Consider the following 20,432-nt stretch of genomic DNA (forward strand, 5'->3'; position numbering starts at 1 on the left):
TAATAAAATAACAAAGACACGTTATGAACAAACGATTCTGGAGGTAGGAGCGCCTGTATTTTATGGATCGCACCGTGGCGCGATGAAGATGGTTTGATTATGCACTGTTGTGCCATTACCACAAGCCCGGATTCCGAATCTGCAAGCTGCAGAATTTATCCTGCGAGCGCCCAAATTCTCCCTTAAAAAGGCAAGATGCTGAGCCGTCAGGCAGCGGTGTCCTGCGGGAGAAGCCTCGGCGAGCAGCGTGTTCGGACGTGTCAGCGTGTGCCAGACAGCCCGGCGCCGCACCTCCTTTTGCATGGAGGTCTCCGCGCGCGCGCACTTTGAACCGGGTGGCCAGCGCGGTCGCTGGTTGGACCCCTCGGACGACCGTCGTGTGCTGACTTTGTATTGGGCCGTTTGAGTGACAATGGTTCCTCGGGGATTATAAAAGCAGCGACGCGCTGCCTGAAAAACAGGATCCGCCGACCCTCCGGGAGACAGTGTCGCTCCCGACTGGGGTGAGATGTGTCACGCGTTTTCGCCGGACGTCGCCGTGCGGGAACAGTCGCGTTTGTGTGAGCTCTCGGCCCCAGTGCCGATCCGATCTTGTCCTGTACAACGACCTGTATATAATGTATAAAATCCCTTTCGTTATGCTCATCGACGCCTGGCTCGGAGTCTTCGCTACCAACGCTCTGTCACGAAACGGGTGACGAGCGCTACGGGACCACAAAGCCGTAATCGTGGTGCAGCGGTGCAAAGTCCGTAACAGTGGATGGCAGCTACGGGATTGACCGGCATCAGCTACCTCGGCGCGGTGAGTGCCTGAAGTTTACCTCAAACACCAGACTTTCTCTGACACAGGTTATAGTAGCTTAGGGAAGGATTTGGTGTTGCATTGTGATAACCTTGTGTGTTTCAAGCCTAGTAAGAGTGTTTTGAAAACCAGGGGATGCTGAGGGGGTAAACAGGCAGTGTGTGAAATACTTGCATATGTCTTACTAGTAGTGTTATAGTAGCGTACGGCAGGTATATTCAAAAAGGGTAAACAGCAGGAGGACAGTGTGAACGATAGAGAAGTACAAGGTGAAGGAACTTCTCGAAATTTGTGAGGAGTTGGGCATTGAGTTGGGCTCAACCAAAAGAAAGAATGCGATCCTTGAGGTCATGAGGACCGGGGACGTAACGGCTGAGGAAGCCGCAGAGGCCTGGGCGGATATCAATGAACGTCGGGAAAGGGAGGAAAAAGGAACGTCGCGAGGAGGAAAAGGAGGAGGAAAAGAGGGAGAAGGAATGTTGCGTGGAGGAAAGGAGAGAGATTCGTGAGCACGAGCTTAAAATGAAAGAGTTGGAGACCCGAAATAGCTCGCCAGCGCCTAGTCTCACTTCTAACGGTCCAAGAATACACGATCAACTTCCACCCTTTGTCGCCGGAGAGGATATGGCCAAATACCTCGTGAAATTTGAGCACGTGTGCGAACGGAATAGCATTGAGCGATCCCTTTGGGCACAGAATCTGTTAGCGTTGCTTCCTGGGGAGGCATCAGACGTAATAACGTGCTTATCGAAAGAGGCGTTTGAGAGCTACAGTGATGTGAAGGAAGCGCTACTGCGGAAGTACAAATTGTCGCCCGAAGCTTTCCGGCAGAGGTTCCGGTATGCAAAAAAGGGCAAGGAGTCGAATGTTGACTTCGCGTTTCGTCTAAAAGCCGACCTGGTGGAATGGCTGAAGGGCGAAGAGGTATACGACGACCGCGACAAAATCGTGGAATGCATCGCGTTGGAGCAGTTCTACCGTTGCATTGATGAGGATGTCAGGCTCTGGCTGCAAGATAGGCTAAAGGAGGTTAAGCTAAACAAGGCAGCAGAGTTAGCGGAAGAGTATTACACCCGCCGCAGCTTGCACAGCAAGGCAGTGCGCGTAGAAAAAGCTGCTAGATGAGATGGGTTTTCCGGGAAGCCCGACGAACGGAAGCAAATCACGCATCGCGAGTTTCGGGACGACGAATCCCTTACCAAAGAAACTGTAAGGGAAGGACAGAATGCATCTCAGAATGATGACGATGGTCCGAAACAGCGAAACGAAATGACGCGTTCTTTTGAAAAACGGAAACCGTTAACCTGCTACAATTGCAAAAAGCAAGGGCACATCGCTGCAAGCTGCCCAGAGAGAATTGCTTTTGCAACGATACAGGAAACTCACAAAAACATACGTCTATTGGAGCCCTATGTGCAGGAAATTAAGGTAAACGGCAAGAAGTGTCGAGCACTGCGGGACTCTGCAGCAACTATGGACGTTGTTCACCCGTCTTTCGTCTCCTCGAGTGATTTTACGGGAGAGCGCGTTAGGATACGGCAAGTGGCCGAGAAGGAGAGTGTCTGTTTACCGATCGCAACGGTTATCATTGAAGGAGAGTTTGGGAAACTTAACACCGAAGCCGCTGTGTCAGCCGCCCTCCCGGAGCAATTTTCCTACCTCTTCTCAAATAGCTCGGAGCAGCTGCTGAGGGATCAGGGCAAATCATTCTTTGCCGACGTGGCGTACATGGCCCCCACGCGATCCAAAGCGCGCCCGCTGTCGAGGGAACTTGACTTAGCGTCGGTGAGCGAAAGGCGGTGCGGCACACGGACCGATCAAGGTAACTTAAGTGGTGAGCAGGCACGGGAGAGGCAGAGCTCGGAGGCTGGCCTAGGCGAGCGGGTCCTGGAGGTGAGTGGGAGTGACGCGTGCAGTGCTAGCCGCGATAGAGACGCGACGCCGCAATTAGGCGACGCGGGCTCCACACTCGCTCCGGTTTCCGCCAGCTGGCAGGAGCAGGCTGCAGTTGAAAGGGAAACTCGGATTCGCGAGCAACAGGAAGATTGTTCACTAGCCGATCTGAGGAAGAGCGTCAAACGGGGAGTGAAAAAAAAAGGGGGTTTCATTTGGCAAGGAATCTGGCTTATTGTACCGCCGCTACACGGATAAGCAGGGTCGCAAATATAAGCAGCTTCGGATTCCGCGAAAATATCGCCGGGAAAAATGAATGACCTCATTTGCTTCCTCAGTAGTATGTTTTCGGTCCAAGTGATTTCAAGGGGACCATTCCATTTGTAATTATTATTGCTGATTAATAATTGTTTCTTGTCTATTCTGTTGTGTTGTTAATTTGAAAACTGGTTGTTTGAGCCTTGTGTACTAGATCGTACACCTGCCTCTTGTTGCAGCGGGAGCAAAAAGAGGGATAGCAATTTAGTTAGGTTGATTTGAATTATGGCCTTGTCTGGTGTTTGACGGGAGACAGAGGGCACTTGTTCGTGTTGGGTGTTGCCTTTTGCCGGTCGGTTTTGCAAGCTGCAGAACGACCAACCGGGACCAGTGGCGAGAAGCAAGGTCTTAGGAACGACCCGAGCGGAGCTGGTCGAGGTGCCTTGGCGACAACGCGGTGAGCAGAGCTCCTGTCCTGGCGAGTCGGACCTGGGCACGTGAAGTTACCTGGCGTCCCGACACTGGACGTGAACTTGGACGAGCCTGACGAACGTGCGCGCCTGGCATCCGAGCCACGTGGAGGCAGCTCGTCTTCCCGGCGCCTTATCTGAGGGCGGGGATGCTGTTGTGCCATTACCACAAGCCCGGATTCCGAATCTGCAAGATGCAGAATTTATCCTGCGAGCGCCCAAATTCTCCCTTAAAAAGGCAAGATGCTGAGCTGTCAGGCAGCGGTGTCCTGCGGGAGAAGCCTCGGCGAGCAGCGTGTTCGGACGTGTCAGCGTGTGCCAGACAGCCCGGCGCCGCACCTCCTTTTGCATGGAGGTCTCCGCGCGCGCGAACTTTGAACCGGGTGGCCAGCGCGGTCGCTGGTTGGACCCCTCGGACGACCGTCGTGTGCTGACTTTGTATTGGGCCGTTTGAGTGACAATGGTTCCTCGGGGATTATAAAAGCAGCGACGCGCTGCCTGAAAAACAGGATCCGCCGACCCTCCGGGAGACAGTGTCGCTCCCGACTGGGGTGAGATGTGTCACGCGTTTTCGCCGGACGTCGCCGTGCGGGAACAGTCGCGTTTGTGTGAGCTCTCGGCCCCAGTGCCGATCCGATCTTGTCCTGTACAACGACCTGTATATAATGTATAAAATCCCTTTCGTTATGCTCATCGACGCCTGGCTCGGAGTCTTCGCTACCAACGCTCTGTCACGAAACGGGTGACGAGCGCTACGGGACCACAAAGCCGTAATCGTGGTGCAGCGGTGCAAAGTCCGTAACAGCACCTACTGCTACTGCGTGGCTGACTGCACCATGACTCTTTCAAAGAGTAGGAGGAGCGCGAGCAATAACTTTATGGAGGTTACATGCTAGGTCAACGATATTTTTATCGTCGTGCGTGTCGTGAGCCAGCGTAAAAGGCTTTAGCTGAGTTTTGTTTGCGATGGTGTACACCACAGAGCGGCAAATGTGGTGCCCGTTCTCAAACCCCGCTCTGCTGAGCTGTTATGGTGCTAACTAGCTCGAGACTGCTTCGCGTTTTAAAGCGAAGCTGCATATGGCTAACCGATTCGTCCATCCGTCCGACTGTCGCCTGTACATCGAAAACTAATCCGGCACAGTCCCATGCGCATGCGCGAAAAAAAAAAAGAGAAAGAGAAGCACCCGATTGGCCGCGCCGGTAGTGAGGTCGTTGCTCTCCGTCGCATCCGAGTGCGCGCGCGCAGCAGTTTCTCTCCGGCTTCAAAATTGGTAGTCCTCGCGTCATACGTACTCCTGAGGAGCTGGCAGCCTTCCATCAGCAATGCCGCGAGCAGAACCGGGAACCTGCTCGTCTACGCCGTGCCGATGCTGCTCGCGCCACCGTGCGCAAGCAGCAACTGCGTACCGAGGTTCCGGCAGCCTACCAAGCCATCGTTTAATGAACCGTCGGGATTAACCCAGTGATAAACACCGGGGCCGCACGTTTCAGCATCGTTGGTTAACCATCTGTACGGAGTACCTTGGCGGCGATTTTTTTGTTTGTTTCCTTCTTTCCTTTTCGGGATTTCGCACACTTGCCTTGAAACTATGTTTAGAGCAGCGAACAAGGGACATCCTGTCCATTTATTTTCGTTGTCTGCGAGCTGTACAGGAAGCATCGTCATGCGCATAGTGTACACAACAGAAAGAAAGGCCGGTCTGCTCGGCTGGGGCTTTTGTAAACTCAGGATCAGTCACTTTCGGAGCTTCCACTTTCAGTGGAATCTCGATTGACTAAGCGGGCGCGCTCCAGCAAGGCGTCACGCTTGACGGCATGAAACGCGGAAAGCTAAATTGGGGGTTTAACCGTCCCGAATCTGCCCAGTGGATTGTGAGGTATGCGCTACGGTATGTCGGCTGTGAATAGAATGACAATTGCCGCAGATTTGCTTCGTGTTCATGGTTGATCGTGTAAAGTCGACGTAGTGAAGTGCTCGAAAACTGTTGGAAAAATATTCACATTTTCGAAACAGGCTTATTCATTTCGAGGACCAAATCGAATAGAACAATATTCGATTCATTCGAAAGTTTCGAATATACGCGGACGCATACCGAAAAGGAGTATAATTGGAGTGTGACCGTTGCATTATCCCTACCACGGTACACGTGCTCACTGCGATATGTAGCCGAAGTTGAAGCAGCTGTTTCTATGACATCGTTAAGGCACTCGTAAAGCCGTCATGTCACTGAATATAGACTTCACGCTTTCTATATACCCTCGTTCTGCGAACTGGGCTTCGCGGAACTCAGGGTCTCTGCAAACGGTATTTTAAGGTTCCGCGAGCGCCCAAAGTGAATCCGACTCCATCCCCCTTGGTTGGATTTTTACATTACAGTTTGAATTTGAATATAACAATTAAAGCTACCACTTCCGCACTTCAGTGCTCTTTGCGAGAAATATTCATTCCTCGCAACAATCATAGCGAGGCCGTGGATAAGCACATTGATGGGAAAAGAAGTGGAGAGGAAGGGGAGGGGGGTTCCGCGGCCCTCTGGAAAGGCAAAGGGGCTCTTTAAGGCAAGAAAGTTTGTGAATCCCCGGTGTAGGTGAAACTCACGCTATCTAGGGAGGGTGCCTCGTACGTCGCATTAATTCAGAACGCGCAGTACCTTAACCAAATAATCAAAATGTGTCGAGCTCTACTGCTTCAATATTTCCCAAGGGTTGCTCCTCCATCTTTTTTCAGTTATTTCTGGCTTCAGTTCTTCGTACTGGCCCGCGTCGTCTTTGTCATCACACGAGTCGGCAGCTTGACACAACGGGTGAATGAAATCGAAGGAAAAGAATCTTTACAATGTACGATCTCCTTGCACCGTTTTTAATATTTCGATGCAACAGCTAGTGTATCTGCGTAATACGCCATTTCAATCGCTTTCTTTAGAGCGCAGCCCTCGGCTCAACCACTCCTGTGTTTCGTGTCAGCATCGGCCCTCGACGTCCTCCTTCGGCGCAACCGAACGAACGAGCCCACCGAATGATGAAAGAGCGAAGGCGGAGCGCAGGGGGAGATGAAAGACTGCGATAGCGATGGGAGCACGAGGGAAAAGCGGAAGAGGAGGGCGCAGCGGAACCATGAGGCGGAAAGCGGAGGAGGAGGGTACGGCGAAAGCATGGGAAGAAAAGCGTAGAGCGCGCAAAACGGGCTCCGTGGCGACGACTGCTACGAGATGGCGCCAAACTAGCACGCCGTCGTCCGTTTACCGAGAGCATGCGACGAGCGCGTCCACCCATACCTTATACGGAAACAAAGCGCTGCATGAACGGAGGTCTCTGGCAGCTGCTGTGAGTCGCGGCCACGCGTCACCCACGCGCTGGCTCTCGAGGTCTCCTGATTAGCGAGGTAGTCGCGCCACACGTCGCTCCGTTTTCAATGCGCCGCGCGAGACAGATTGTCCGCGCCAGCCAATATATCGCGATATGAGAGCACGTATAAAGCTGCGCTCAAATTTCAAATTAGGAAGTACCGGAATCGTCGGTGACTTTTTTTTCAGGACGTTAGAAAGAAAATGTTGAACTTACAGATCGCATTAAATGCCACTGTCGCGTGTCCTCGAGAGACGACGACACCGTATGACAAAAGTTTCGCTGAAGCCAGCGCTAATTCTTTTCTTTTTTTCGGGGCTTGGCCCGGGATTCGATCAGCACTCCAACTGGCGTGGTAGCTCAGTTGGCTATGGCGCTACACTGCTGAGCTCGAAGGCGCGGGTTGGATCCCTGCCGCGCAGGCGGAATGCAAAAAGTGATCGTGTATACTTAGATTTAGACGCACGTTAAGGACCCCCATGGGGTCGAAATTACTCCGGAGTGTCCCCACTACGGCATGCCTCGTAATCATACCTTGGTTTTGCCACGTAAGACCCCAGAATCTCATTTTACCACAGAAGTGATTTTCCTCGAGTTTACGACACACTTCCGTTTTACGCACATTGGACATCACACGTCTGCATATAAAGTTAAAACTCGATCTAAAGAAACCCGATTTTGCGAAGTTCATGATCTAACGAATAAATTTACCTTGCCCTGCGGCAGGTGCCCATAGGGTTCAACGTTATCATCAACCCGAATTAACTAAGCAAACTTGGCCGAACTCGAGTTAACGAAGTTGTTCCTGAAACAAGTGAGTAAAAAAGCGATGATTTCCTTCTAACTTTGACGCAGACTGGTTCTTCTTTGAGCGTGCGCTCTAAAGCTATCGAATTAAAACATCTAGGCGCCATGGCCAGATTCCTAGCTTTACTTTGACGAGGCTGCACGCCACCTCCGTGCACGGAACAGCCGACTCAACACCGCCTCGGTTGGGGCAGCGGTGGTTCCTTCCGTTGTTTCGTGGTTTATGCGGCAGATGGCTAGATACAATGTCGCGGTAGCCTTTGCGTGTCGCTGCGTTGCAATCTTATATTTCGAAGGACCGAAAGATTACTTTCTCAATTTTACGAACTTCCCAATTTAACGAAATAATTTGAACGTGGTCATCACTTCGCTAAATCTAGTTTCAACTGTACCATGTTTTTATTTCCGTAGCACCTCTATTAAAGAACCAGGCCCCTACCGTTTTCACATATATAGGCTACGTGGCTAGAAGGGCATTAGCAGCAAGAAAAATATTCAACAGTTATTTCACTGATCAATAATATGCTATCAATTTTAATTTCTTGAGCTTAGAGCACATCTTTTAATTGGGAAACTGAAACCGATGAGCCGTGAATTGATGACTGCTTAATAGAAATCCTATTTCCACTTTCCAGATATTCGACCTTAAATTACGCTACGAAATACGTGGACGTTCCAGTTAAAGGGGACACTAAGCAGAAAAATGATTTCGGCTGTGTTAGTAAATTCTTTCACAATACTAAACAGAAAGCCACTTCTACCGTGACAAGACGCTTGATAAGCCAGAAAAAACGCAAGAACAAAAGACATGCGGCAACGCCTCCTTTAAATTCCTGCATAAGGTCGCCGCGTCGTCATGGATTTTGGAACCGTTTGCATGGGCCTAGTTAATTTTTTTATTGGTAAAACTTGACTACGTCGTATTCTAGAGGAGCCAGCGACTGAATTTAGGAGGGTTCAATAACTTTTACTGCACCACTACAGCGGAAATGAGAAAAAAAAATGCTTTGCCCTCAATGACGCCACACTGACATAACAGGACTGGTGTTTCACCGCAATATTGAAAAACGTAACTTTGGTCGTCATTTTCTCTTCGAATTATCAACCTATTCAATATCTCTTTCTTATTTTTTTAGGTTTTACATGCCCAAACCACGATATTGTTACGAGGCACGCCGTAGATGAGAACTTCAGATTAATTTTGACCATCTGGGTTCTTTAACGTGCGCCCGACGCGCGGTGCACGGACGTTATTGCATTTCTCCCCCGTCGAAGTGCGACCGCCGCGGCCGGCATTCGATCCCGCGCCCTCGGGCTTAGCAGCGCAACGCCAAAGCCACAACTTCACCACGGCTGGCAATCAACCTATCACCGTGAAATCAACAAAAGCATTATTGCGATGCAATTATATGGACCTTCCAAGCGCATTTATGCCGTCGCCGTAAGGTTCCGTATCCAGTCCAAGGGCGATAACACCGTCGCCGCGCGCCATACAGTGTATGTGCGAGCGAACGCGTGCGAGGGGAGCCGACGATCGAGGCTCCATCTCGCCCGCGCGAAATAAACGAAAAATTGGAGGACGCTTAAGCGTCGCCTTCAAGAGTGGAACGCGACAGCGTTCCCGTCGACCCACCAAGGGGTGTAAGACAATGGGCTAAGGCACAGCGACTACGCGCCCCGCAATGGACGCGGTGAGCGCCGGGCAACGCAGCGTTCGGCGCGGCAACGAAAGGTGCGCCTGAGCAAGCGACGTACGCCTGAGCCTTAGAAACCGCTCGTTTCTAAGGCAACACCGCATTCACTAGAGGCGCTTTTGTACCTCTTTGAAGCATCGACCTCGTGGCTGAGTGGTAGTGTCTCCGTTTCACACTCCGGAGACCCTGGTTCGATTCCCACCCAGTCCATCTTGCAAGTTGTTTTTTATTCATGAAATGTCTGCTGGGAATTATCGCTCACGGCCAACGCCGTCGACGCCGACGCCGACAACACCGGCTTTTCTGCGACACGAGCTCCTTAACCCTATCGCGTTAAAACGGGGAGGAAGCGCGCCGTCTTTCGTCGCGCGCGAGGCACCCAACGCTGCAAGGCACCGGGGGCAGAGCAGCGCTGGGGAGGGCGGCAACTCCGGCTGCAACTGCGCACGTGGCGGCTGCGCGCGCTGGCGCGGCCGTGCCTTGAGAGCGATCTGCGTCGGCTCGTAGCTTTGTGCGTGCTGTGTGCTCTTGGCGCTCGCTTTGCGTTGAAGCGATGGACAGCACGAACGCCACTTCGCTCGCTGCTGCTGCCGCGTTTCCTCAAGCCAGCGTTTTGTCAGCGAGTTCTCGCGGTCATGGAGTCAGATTTGTTCACGTCTTGTGCGCGCGTGATAGCATGCTAACTTGTTAATTCAGTTAGTAAGCGAATGTTTACAACGTTATACGGCCGATAAAACTGCTGTCCTTGCTTCGCGAAGGTGTCCGCTAATTTGCTATCGCAATCTTGCTTCGCCTTTCGAGAGAAACTGCGACTTTTTTTTTATTCAAGAATATAAATCTAAACTGGTTCAGTGTTTATCTTTACCGTCGCTTTAACAGTTTCCTAGAAGCGTGCATCCACAACAGCTCGATGCGATCTTAACTGGCACGCCTGTGCACTGCTCCATAGCCGATGCACTCGGGAAGTTGCAGCGGGCGCCGGCGCTTCGTCGCGGGCGTCGAAGCTCGGCGAAATCGCGCTCGGCGCCAGCGGAACGCGGCGGCTTCCGAGAGGCGCGCTGCCGTGAGTCAGCAGCACGGTAGCAGAGCGCGCCGCTCGCGCTGTGCGTCGTCGCGAGGTCAGCGATCGCGGCTGCTCGCGCTTGACTCACCGAGGAAGGCGGTCGCCGGCTCGAAGGGCGACCACGCTCGCGGCACGTGCAGCGCGAACGCGCGCGCTCGTAGGCGCCGTCCAAATGCTGGCCCCGGCGACAGCTCTATCTGCGCTGTCGCAGAACCTGAAAAGCAAATCTGAAACCGTTTGCGCGTGCTATTGTGCGAGTTTAATCGTGCTTTTGACGTCTATATAACCTGCATATACCGAAGCGTGGTTTAGCGATCAGTACGATATCGTGCATTTATTAGATTGTTATCTGATATTTCGAAATCAAAAGTAAGCAGGAGGCGTGACATTTTACGTCAAACAACGCAATTTTTCTTAGGTTGCTTCAGAATTTCCTGCTGTAAACCCCAACTATGAAGCACTTATCATTCCGTGTGTCGATACATTACTGGTGGTTGTCTATATACAGACCCCATTCTAATGTCATTAACATATTCTGGGATTATCTCGAAAGTTTATTTAATTGTTCTGAGCGAACGGGCATGGCTGTTGTCGTAACCGGAGATCTTAACGTTGACACGTTGTCCTTAGAACACAATAGGCAAGTGATTTCGGATATGTTTCTTTCATTTGGTCTCGAGAATGCGATCAGTATGCTGATCAGAGTGACGGCCAACTCTGAAACACTCACTGACTTTCTGTCGCCGACGAATGGACTTGATGATGGTGTAATACTATTTGATGTCAGTGAACGCATGCCGATCTTTGTTTCTTTTATCCGTCAGCCTAGTACACCCAGACACAGCGAAGCTGAGTGAATTTCACATGCAAAGCAATTAAAAACACAAAATCAAAGCTTTCCGAAATTTAGTTTCAGAACTGCGCTGAGGTGACATGATTCAGCAAACGGGCCCTGCCAAGCGTACGACCTTTTTGTGGGAAAATTTAAACTATGCGGCAAAGTATTTTCAAAGAAGAGGTAAAGAAATAGAAAAGATGTCGGAAACCATGGATAATCATTTTTATTCTGAGACGAATTAACAAACAAGATAGGCTTCTTGCTACTTTATTAAACACAAAATAACCTCAACTGTTCGCCGTGTGAAAAAAAATTAGAAAAGTACTAAATTGGGACATTAAACATCCACGAAATAATTACTATGACAAGTTTCTTTTTATCTTACATAATCCACAAAAGAAGTGTAGAGAACAGTGAATGATCTGTTACCGAACAACAAAAGAACCTCAGATCTCAGAACTAGCGTTGTAGAGAATTCTTATACTGGCACTTCATTAGCTGAAAAACTTAACCAGCACTTTCCAAAATGCGGTGAGACAGAAGGCATAAACATGGAAAACAACTTCTTTCACATCCTGCGTCACCCACAGCAGCCCGGCATCGTTTTTCTTGACATGTACGGCACACGATTAAATTACTGCAATGATTTTAAAATGAAAGAATACCTCCGCATGTGCAAACGACGAGCTTAAAGCAGAACCAATCAGAGCAGTCACTAAATTTATCAGTAAGCCTCTATCCTGCACATGTAATTTCATACTTGCGTCTGATATACCTTCAAGTAAACTAAACATCGCGTAAGTAATGGTTACTCATAAGGGAGGAGGGAGGAGTGTCGAACAAAACTATGAGCTGACTTCAGTCCTGATGAACTCTGAAGAAACAAAATTTTCAATTTTGAACTAAAATCATATACACTGGAATCTTTCTTGACTTTAAAAGAGCATTTCATTCAATTAAACAAGATGTCCAATTAAAGAAATGAAGAAATATGAAATTTGAGGAATTCCTCTTCAACCAACCAACTTAATCAGCATACCCACATTCGTTCTGCAAAACCAGCCATCGGAAAACATAAGTTTGGAATTCCTCAAGGATGTATACTTGGTTTGCTTCTTTTTCTACAGTACATAAATGACATAGCGAACGTCCCAATGACGCCACATATAGTCATATATGCACACGATGCTAGTGCATTTCTTCTCAGAAAAAAAAAAAATTCCATACCCTTGAATAACAAGCAAATAAAGAAAATTGGAATTGCACACTAAAGAAACCAAATATATTATCTTCAGCCCTAAGAAAAAGTACGATGAATGGTATTACGCTTAAATATTGCGGCGAAATTATGGATCGCGTTAAATTGCACAAGTTTTTAGGAGTTTTATTAGAGGAAAGCCTAAACTGGTTTCATCATATAGAAAACATCAAAACTATCATTTTGCAATCAAGTCATAATATTAGTAAATTAATACAACTACTATCACCTCGCTTAAATAGACTACTATTTAATGATACATCCACGTGTGTAGTACTCGTCGTTATCGATATCCGATATCGTTATCCGATATCAGCAGTATGTACTTGTTACAAGAGCAAATCTTACACATAATCCAAAATGCACCGTAGCATAGCCATTTCGCACCATTCTTTACAAACAATAAAGTGTTAGCGATAGAAGATTTTATCAATAAAAGAATTCCAGTGGGCATATATCACAAGGTCAAGTCAAATTAATATGAGTTTTTTTTTCAGAAGCACATAGTGAAACAGCCTTATTACAACACAAGACACGCCAGTTACAGTTAGGGTAAAATAAGAACAAATTACGGTAAAGAAAAGCAGTCGTGCCTTCCTGCGGATTTTCTAAACCATCACCTTGCGGTTATTACTACAACACAAGCATCGAGATCACTGGGAAGGTTCAAGAAACGGATAAATTCGTATTTTTCTCTGTATTTAAGATCAATGTCAAATTTTCTGCTTATTTTTCTCGTGGTACTCGCGTTGTCTATTGCGAACCTTTGCCTGCAGTTGGGAATGAGTGTATCTTGTGCTTTTGCATAGGTTCTGTGTGTGAGATGATGAAAGTTATGGCTATTTTTTATGAAGGTCTGGGCTGCCCAATTTTTTCTGTGCTACAACTTTTGTGGAATTATGTTAATTATGACTATGTATTCTCATGCTGTATTCTGGACTGTCCCATCTAATAAATTACTGTGTGTAATGTGAAGGGGAGTGGGATTGCAAGGGGCTGATTTTCGACAGCCATCTGTGCCTTTTATTCAACCTCCTGGGCAACATTTTCTAATCTGATGTTGTCTACACAAAAATATATGTAATTAATATACATGTAATCTCGAAGGCCATGCTTGCACTGGCTGCATGCGCCGAAAGCGATTGCGGAGCCGGAAACACGTCACAGACGCCATGTCTCGGACAGCACTTATTGGATGCGTGATACGTCGAAGTCGAGCCGGAGCGGGAGCTTTGACCAATAGGTGCACGGAGTGCAAAATGTGGCGGCCATGATGTAACCAACCGTTCCCGGCAGCTGCAGTACGGCGAAGCACGGCCTTTGTAATTGCTTTCTATCACTTTGAGGGAGCCATCGCGAGGGAGAAGGGGTACGGGGGAAGGCGGAGGTGTTGTGGATACCACCTATAGAATATTTATTTAGTCACTACTTACTCATTTCGAATACTGTCGGGTTCTTGAAAAGGAGAACTACAGAGGCGAAGGGTCACAGATAAAAGTGTGATAAGCAAATCACGGCAGAAACTTAATTCTTCCTATATCATAATCAGCAGCAGCATCATTCTACTTTGTTCACTGAAGAACGAAGGCTTTTCTGAGCGATCTCTAAGACCCCTGTCAGCCAACCCTAAATTATAATGCATATTTATGTACTAACAAGGAAGCGCAGAGCACCGCAAATAAATAAAATTCTGCTAATACGCATTACTATCTGAGCATAAATGGTGCACTATGTTGTAGTAAACTGCTGAATAAACTGCTTTTCGAGCTGAAATATTCTATACGACAGTGCGGCAGCTCAGCTTACGAACACAGTAACTGTAGTATTATCGAAGATGCAGACATAGTAATGGTTCTGTTAGCTTCTCACAGCAAAAGCTGCAGTGTCGTTGGACAAAAAGTAAGTCAACCAAACTGATGCGCCACATATGCCCCTGCAGCACAATCTGACCATTTTCTTACTAACCTTCACGCTTTGCTTTACTTAATTTAGTCGCTCAATTCGTTCATTCATTACTTTAGCCAATCAATCAATCAGTCAGCTCATCCAGTCATTGTCAATTCATTCATTCATTCATTCATTCATTCATTCTGTTCTGTCAATCAGCCAGTCAGTCAATTCATTCATGCAGTCAGTCAGTGAGCCAGCTAGTCACCTCAATCGTTCATTCCTTCAGTCAGTCAGTTCGTCAGTCAGTCAGTCAGTCAGTCAGTCAGTCAGTCAGTCAGTCAGTCAGTCAGTCAGTCAGTCAGTCAGTCAGTCAGTCAGTCAGTCAGTCAGCAGGCCGATGCCAATTTTTATAGCAAAGCCGGGCGTCATTAGCATGCGCAAAGGAGCCGGAGAAGTCAGCGAGACAAATAGAACGTCTTCTCCTCGCCTAACCGTCGCGCCCTGCCAACCAACTGGACCGCACGTGTCCGGTGCGGCGGTCGCTCGGGTGCCCGCTGTTTCGGTCTCGTCCCCGCAGCGGCGCCCGGCAACAGTGCACGAGCCTCCCCCCCCTCTCCCCCCTTTCGCCCTCCGCGCACCCGCGCCTGTCGCAACCGCGGCCGGAGTGCTGCCGCCGAGTCGCGCCCGGCCAGGAAGCGAGGCGCGACCCGGCGTCGCCCCCAACGCGGCAGCCGCATAACAACCGGCCGCCCCTCCGAAAAACTCATTTTTTTCTTTGCCCAACTTGACGCGATTGCCTAACTATACGCAGTCGTAAAGCTTTCTTCGCTCTCGCCTTTAACTGCAAACCGTTTGCGGGTGTGAGGATCCCGTGTGGAAAGTTTTCGGTTCTTGAGGCGTGCGGCGGAAAATTGATGGTCCCTGTCGCGGGCACGTCTTCCGCATGCCTTATTTTCTGATAGTTGTAATGTTTTTTTTTTCTCTTTGAGCTATTTAAAGTGTAGTTAGGCACCTAGAGCTTGCGTTTAGCCTTTCGGAAGACATTCGTAATACAGTTTCTTTTTATGAGAGACTCTGTTGGAGATTACGGTTTTATTTTGTTAGTTGCAGTTTTCTTTTTCGTACCTATTTGCTATGAATATTGTAAATATAGATAATTGCACTCTGCATGCATTCGAGAATATTGCCCTAAACTTCCTAATTATGCGCAGATCAGAGCGTAAAAAATGGACAAACGCGTGCAAAATGAAAAAGAAAATACACGTAATTACAGTGAGGGGTTAGCAGTGGGGCGAGGTATAAAACCGCTTACTTTCCTATTTGTTTCTCGTTCCTTTTTTTTTCTTTGTTAAGCCAACATTAACGAAAAGTGCAAGTACAATTTCTCATAAGGTAGTTTTCAACTCTCCGACGTGAATTGTGGTGGCATAGCAAGAGTTGAATAAAGGGAAAATCACACATCCACCCGTTCGTAGCAATTGCTACAAAGGAAACCCATACGGGTTCCACGAAAGAAAAGCCTCATAGTTGAAGAAAAATTTGTCCTGGTCCGGGACTCGAACCCGGGACCACCGCCTTTCCGGGGCAGCCGCTCTACCATCTGAGCTAACCAGGCGGCTAGCAGCTGGCAGGGCGAAGTCGAATTTGTCGACAACACGAAGCAAAGGCAAGTGTTTGACGTAATAGTTCTGCGGAAACCCGCAAGGTTTCCGCAGAAGGTTTCCGCAGAACTATTACAGCAAGAGTGGAAAGGCTGACAGAATTAACCTTGAAAAGGGAGCCATCTTTCTTGACACGTCTCTCTATGTGGAAACACTGTTCCTCTCTCCCGCGCCTTATGCTTTTCCTTTCTTTCTCTTTCGCGAAGTGACGCGAATCGAGAGAAGAAAGCGGGAACGCGGCGATGACAGTGCGGCCCCGTTCTTCACGTTACTCGGCTCACGAATGTGAGCTTCGCTCTCCCGTCCCAACGCGATTCCGTCTGACGCAATCGGGCAATGCGCGGTCGAAGGGTACGGTACGGTGGCAGAGTGCGTTACGTCCAGCGACAGGCGACACGCTTGTCGCTACGAGCTCTTATCGTACTGCTCGCTGCTTTGAAACGGGTCGTGAGGGGGAAAAAAAAGAGAAAAATTTGCAGTTTGCACCCGCCTGAAAGCGTGTCAATTTGGGCCGAAAAAAACAAAAACAAAGTCTGCGCACCTCTTTTAGTTTCCTACGTGCAACGCTTGCGTCTCAAAGCCAAGCGATAGCTGCAATTACGTGTTAATTAATTTCAAGGAAGGATAGAGTACCGTGGCGATGCTGCTATGCTCTAACTGTAAGTTTCTGATCGTGCATTCTGCTGACATATAGCTAGCTGTACTGTAGGTAAAAATTATACTCTGCAGTCTTAGCTGCCAAAACTATACGATCCGACTACGAAGCACATCGTGTAGTGGACGGGACTCCGAATTATTTTAGACCTCCTGGGCTTCTTTCAGGTGCACCCAAGTACACCACTGTTTTTTTTTTTTGCATTTCGTTCCCATCGAAATGCTACCGCCGCGGCCGGGATTCGATCCTGCGACGCGTCACCCACTCGAGCTCTTCAGCTCGACGCCGTAGCCACCGGTCTACCACAGTGGTTGTGCACCGTAGGTAGGCGAGAGCTGGGGGCGTTGTTGATGATGATTACTGCTAATATTTGAGCATCTACTTTGAAGCCGAGTGCTCTGTAGCACGTGCCACAGTGCCCGTTCTTTTGACTCTTCCGGTGCGCACACTGAGCTACGTTATTCATTTATAGAAACTTCGCTTCGTTACATGCTTTCCCTTCCACATCAATTTTCCAGCTGTCTCTTCCAAGTCTTCATTCGAAGATCCAATTAGGTTTCTCCTACTGTCCTTGTAAAAGAAACGCCTCGACAGGCTCCGCGACCTTATCGTTACACGAATGCTGCTGCATTGTAATAGCGCAAGCTCAATCATTCCTGGACCATTTCCACACGCTACGCACAAACGATTTGCTTGAAGGCACGGTATTCAAAAACATGTACTCTACAAGGCAGCTCAGTAGCTGGAGAGAGACCGTAAAGGAGAGCCCTAATGGTGACCGTTATACCCTCTCCTTAAGACATACATTTACGACTCAATCGGTATTTTCCAGCGCTGTCAAGATGCGTGCATTTTTTTCTTATGTCCGTTTCCTTAGCAGACAGCTTTTAACGTGATGTAGGCTTCTGCAGTCGTCCGTGACAATGTAAGTTGACGACTTGCAAAAATAAAACCGCATTCAAGAGTAGACTGGGTGTTTCATTTCAACGTGAATCAAAATTTTCAAAAAATTGTGTTTCACGTAGCTGAAATTTACTCAGTGGGCGGGATTTCTCTTACACTGGAAATAAATACGGATTATTGAGTAATTAACAACATTTCACCTATCAATTTTTAAACTAAATACTTTAGCGCGCATAATGCAATACATGACTTGAAGAAATCGCAAGGCACATTGATTTGGAACGAATTTTCAAACTAGCACCAGCTTTCAGATGACTTCAGTCAAACTTGTGGTAAACATGCACTGTTCAACTTATTTGACAAAGTGCATTTCTATGCACTGAAGCTCAAAGACTACTCGAACACCTATACATTTCGTGGCAAACTTTGGGAACGTATATCTCGAAACTGGTGTCATCTTTAGCATTGATTCCTTGTGCACTGGACTTTAATTACACTGCGCAGCTATAACGACAAAGTTTGGAACGGTGCAGCCAGGGTCATCAAATTAAGAGGCAAGTGTCAGCCACACTTGTACCGGCGTTCGTTTTACTTTAATCCGCTCGTTCTTGCGGTTAACTTCTAAAAGAGCGAATTCGTCGCACCATCTCGCTCTTTTTCGTATAGGGCACTGACGACACGCCCGGTTGCGTATAGGTAGTTGGGCGGCGCTTACCCCGAACTCATCTCTACGTGCAAAGCCCAAGCTGAAGCTGTTCCCGGAGTGGCGAACGTTACGAAAAGCAAAATGAAAAAGAAAAGCCAGGGGACCGTGATCGATCGAGGTCTCGTCGTCCCTGCTGTTTCGAAAGCCGCAGTGCTTCCAGAGCTTCTCGCGAAACCTTTACGCTCGTCGGCCGTCTGGTGGGAAGACACGTGACCGTATACAGATACTGTCGTCGGGCATCCTTCACAAAGAATCACTGCTGCATTTGCGGAAACGAAACTTGCGGGGGTTTGCTTTGGTTGCAGCGTAAAACGACACTGGAACACACGAGCGAGGCACACTGGACGGGCGCTGAATGTACAATTGGTAGGCAAATCACTTATGCGGTAATCCGCAAGGCGGAGGCACTCTTCCTCGTGAAAACCTCTGCCACTTTGCTGATTTCCGCATTACTCGGGCTGAATTCACAAAGCACTTCGTTCGTACGCACTCTTTGTCATTGGGCGGGCACCTTCGCTAATAATATGTCCGGCATGAGGCACGGCCGGTCTCGAGAGGTGCGCGCGCTTCTCTTCGCGCGCTCCCCTAGAGACCGGCCGTGCATGAGGGTTGGTTGGCATTTGCTCATACGAACAATTATTTCGCGAGAGTTTTTTTATGAATACGGGCCCTCATTCGGTGGTGCAATATTCCTACGCTTTGACTATAGCCTAGCTTGGAGAAGCTTATTTATTTGGCCTGGCGCGGCCACCTGCTGTAGCATGTTGCTGAGATCAGACCGTAAAACTACCGCACTGAAAAAGCGCTGGTTCCTGGTTCGATCCCCAGAAGGATTGTTCTTCAAGTACGTGGTTTTGTTTCCATTACAGCTTCGTGCTACTGAAGTCTGGATGTCAATTTATAATATTTATTGACACGTTTATTTTATTTCTGGGCATAACTAGAGGTTCAGTAGAGTGAATAATAATAGCAACCTGATCGCGCGAACGCTGATCGCGACACCCAATCAGGGGCCGAATTCACAAGCTCGTAAACGTTGTTGGCCTTTGGCCGAACGCCTCCGCTAATGGCATGCTCAAGTAAAACTCTTTCGTTTGTGTTCTTCTTCTGTCCAGGTCTATTGCGCCTTGCTCTTTACTCGTTCAAGCTAATAGTATGTCTATCGTCACGATCTTCTGGCATCTGCTCTAACGAACAGTCTTTGCCCAACTTTTCGTTTTCTCTAGATGTGTGCGAATATTCGAAATTTCGAATACGAATGACATAATCTTTACTATTCGATTTGCAAACGACTCTAGAGTTCACTATTCCAAATGGTCGTATATTGCTTTCTGGTCGAATAGCTGCAAGTGACAGCAGCACATGTTGGGGTATCGAACGAAAGAGAAGCATACCCACAACCCCACAAACAACTCGACAGGTCTCAAGAAACAGATTGGAGAAGATTGCAAACCAGAACGTTCCGAAACCCAGTGCACTTAAACAGAATAAATTCAACACAATATCCAGACGCAAGCTGCAAGCTCTGCAAACACGAACACGCAGACATGGCACACATCTTGTGGAAGTGCACACAGATTAGTTCAGCATACGTAGAGGACAAGATAGAACCGGACCTTCTTGAGGAGCGATGGCTAAGCGCTCTGACTAGCTCGGAACTACACGACCAACTATGGGCATCCAGCGGGCCCGGGCAGCGGTGGAAAGGCTATGCCTCACCGCCCACAATGCCCGGGTGGCCTGAGCCCGGGCTGGCAACCTCGCAGGTCCTTTTTCCATTAAAGTTTTTTCTGTCCGTCCGAGGGAGATCTATGCAAGTGAGGAACGCGCGTTCTGGATGATGTTGCGGCAAGCGCATCATTTATGTTTCGCAAGGGCATTAATTCCCGAGTAAATGCGCCGAATAAAAATCTGACATACATTGAATGAACATTTCTCGTTTTAGGCAGCCTATAAACAAATTTGCATGTTTTTCTCAATACAGGCGAAGCCATTTATTAATTTAACGAGCCTCGGCAAATTTACATATTACTGCAGTATCACACTTCTCTCCTTCGACGAACACAGCACTCCACGTGTTGCTCCGTGTTGCTCCACGTGCGCTCCGTGTTGGTTTGCCTTGGCAAACCAACACGGAGCGTTGGTTTGCCAAGGCTGGCTGTGTGACGTATTGCTCTCTCCTAACT

At 48.5% G+C, this 20,432-nt stretch overlaps 1 protein-coding gene and 1 non-coding gene across 5 annotated transcripts in view; one reads left to right on the forward strand and one right to left on the reverse strand.

The window, feature by feature from the left end:
* Mct1 (Monocarboxylate transporter 1) overlaps window positions 1-20,432 on the forward strand; it is a 190,408-nt gene that overhangs the window by 128,078 nt on the left and 41,898 nt on the right. The gene's annotated exons all lie outside the window — the stretch shown is intronic.
* On the reverse strand, window positions 15,862-15,936 carry TRNAS-GGA (transfer RNA serine (anticodon GGA)). The gene has a single exon. It is a non-coding gene; the product is annotated as a tRNA-Ser (tRNA).

Source organism: Dermacentor albipictus, chromosome 1, assembly GCF_038994185.2.
Source record: "Dermacentor albipictus isolate Rhodes 1998 colony chromosome 1, USDA_Dalb.pri_finalv2, whole genome shotgun sequence".
Classification (NCBI taxonomy): Eukaryota; Metazoa; Arthropoda; class Arachnida; order Ixodida; family Ixodidae; genus Dermacentor; species Dermacentor albipictus.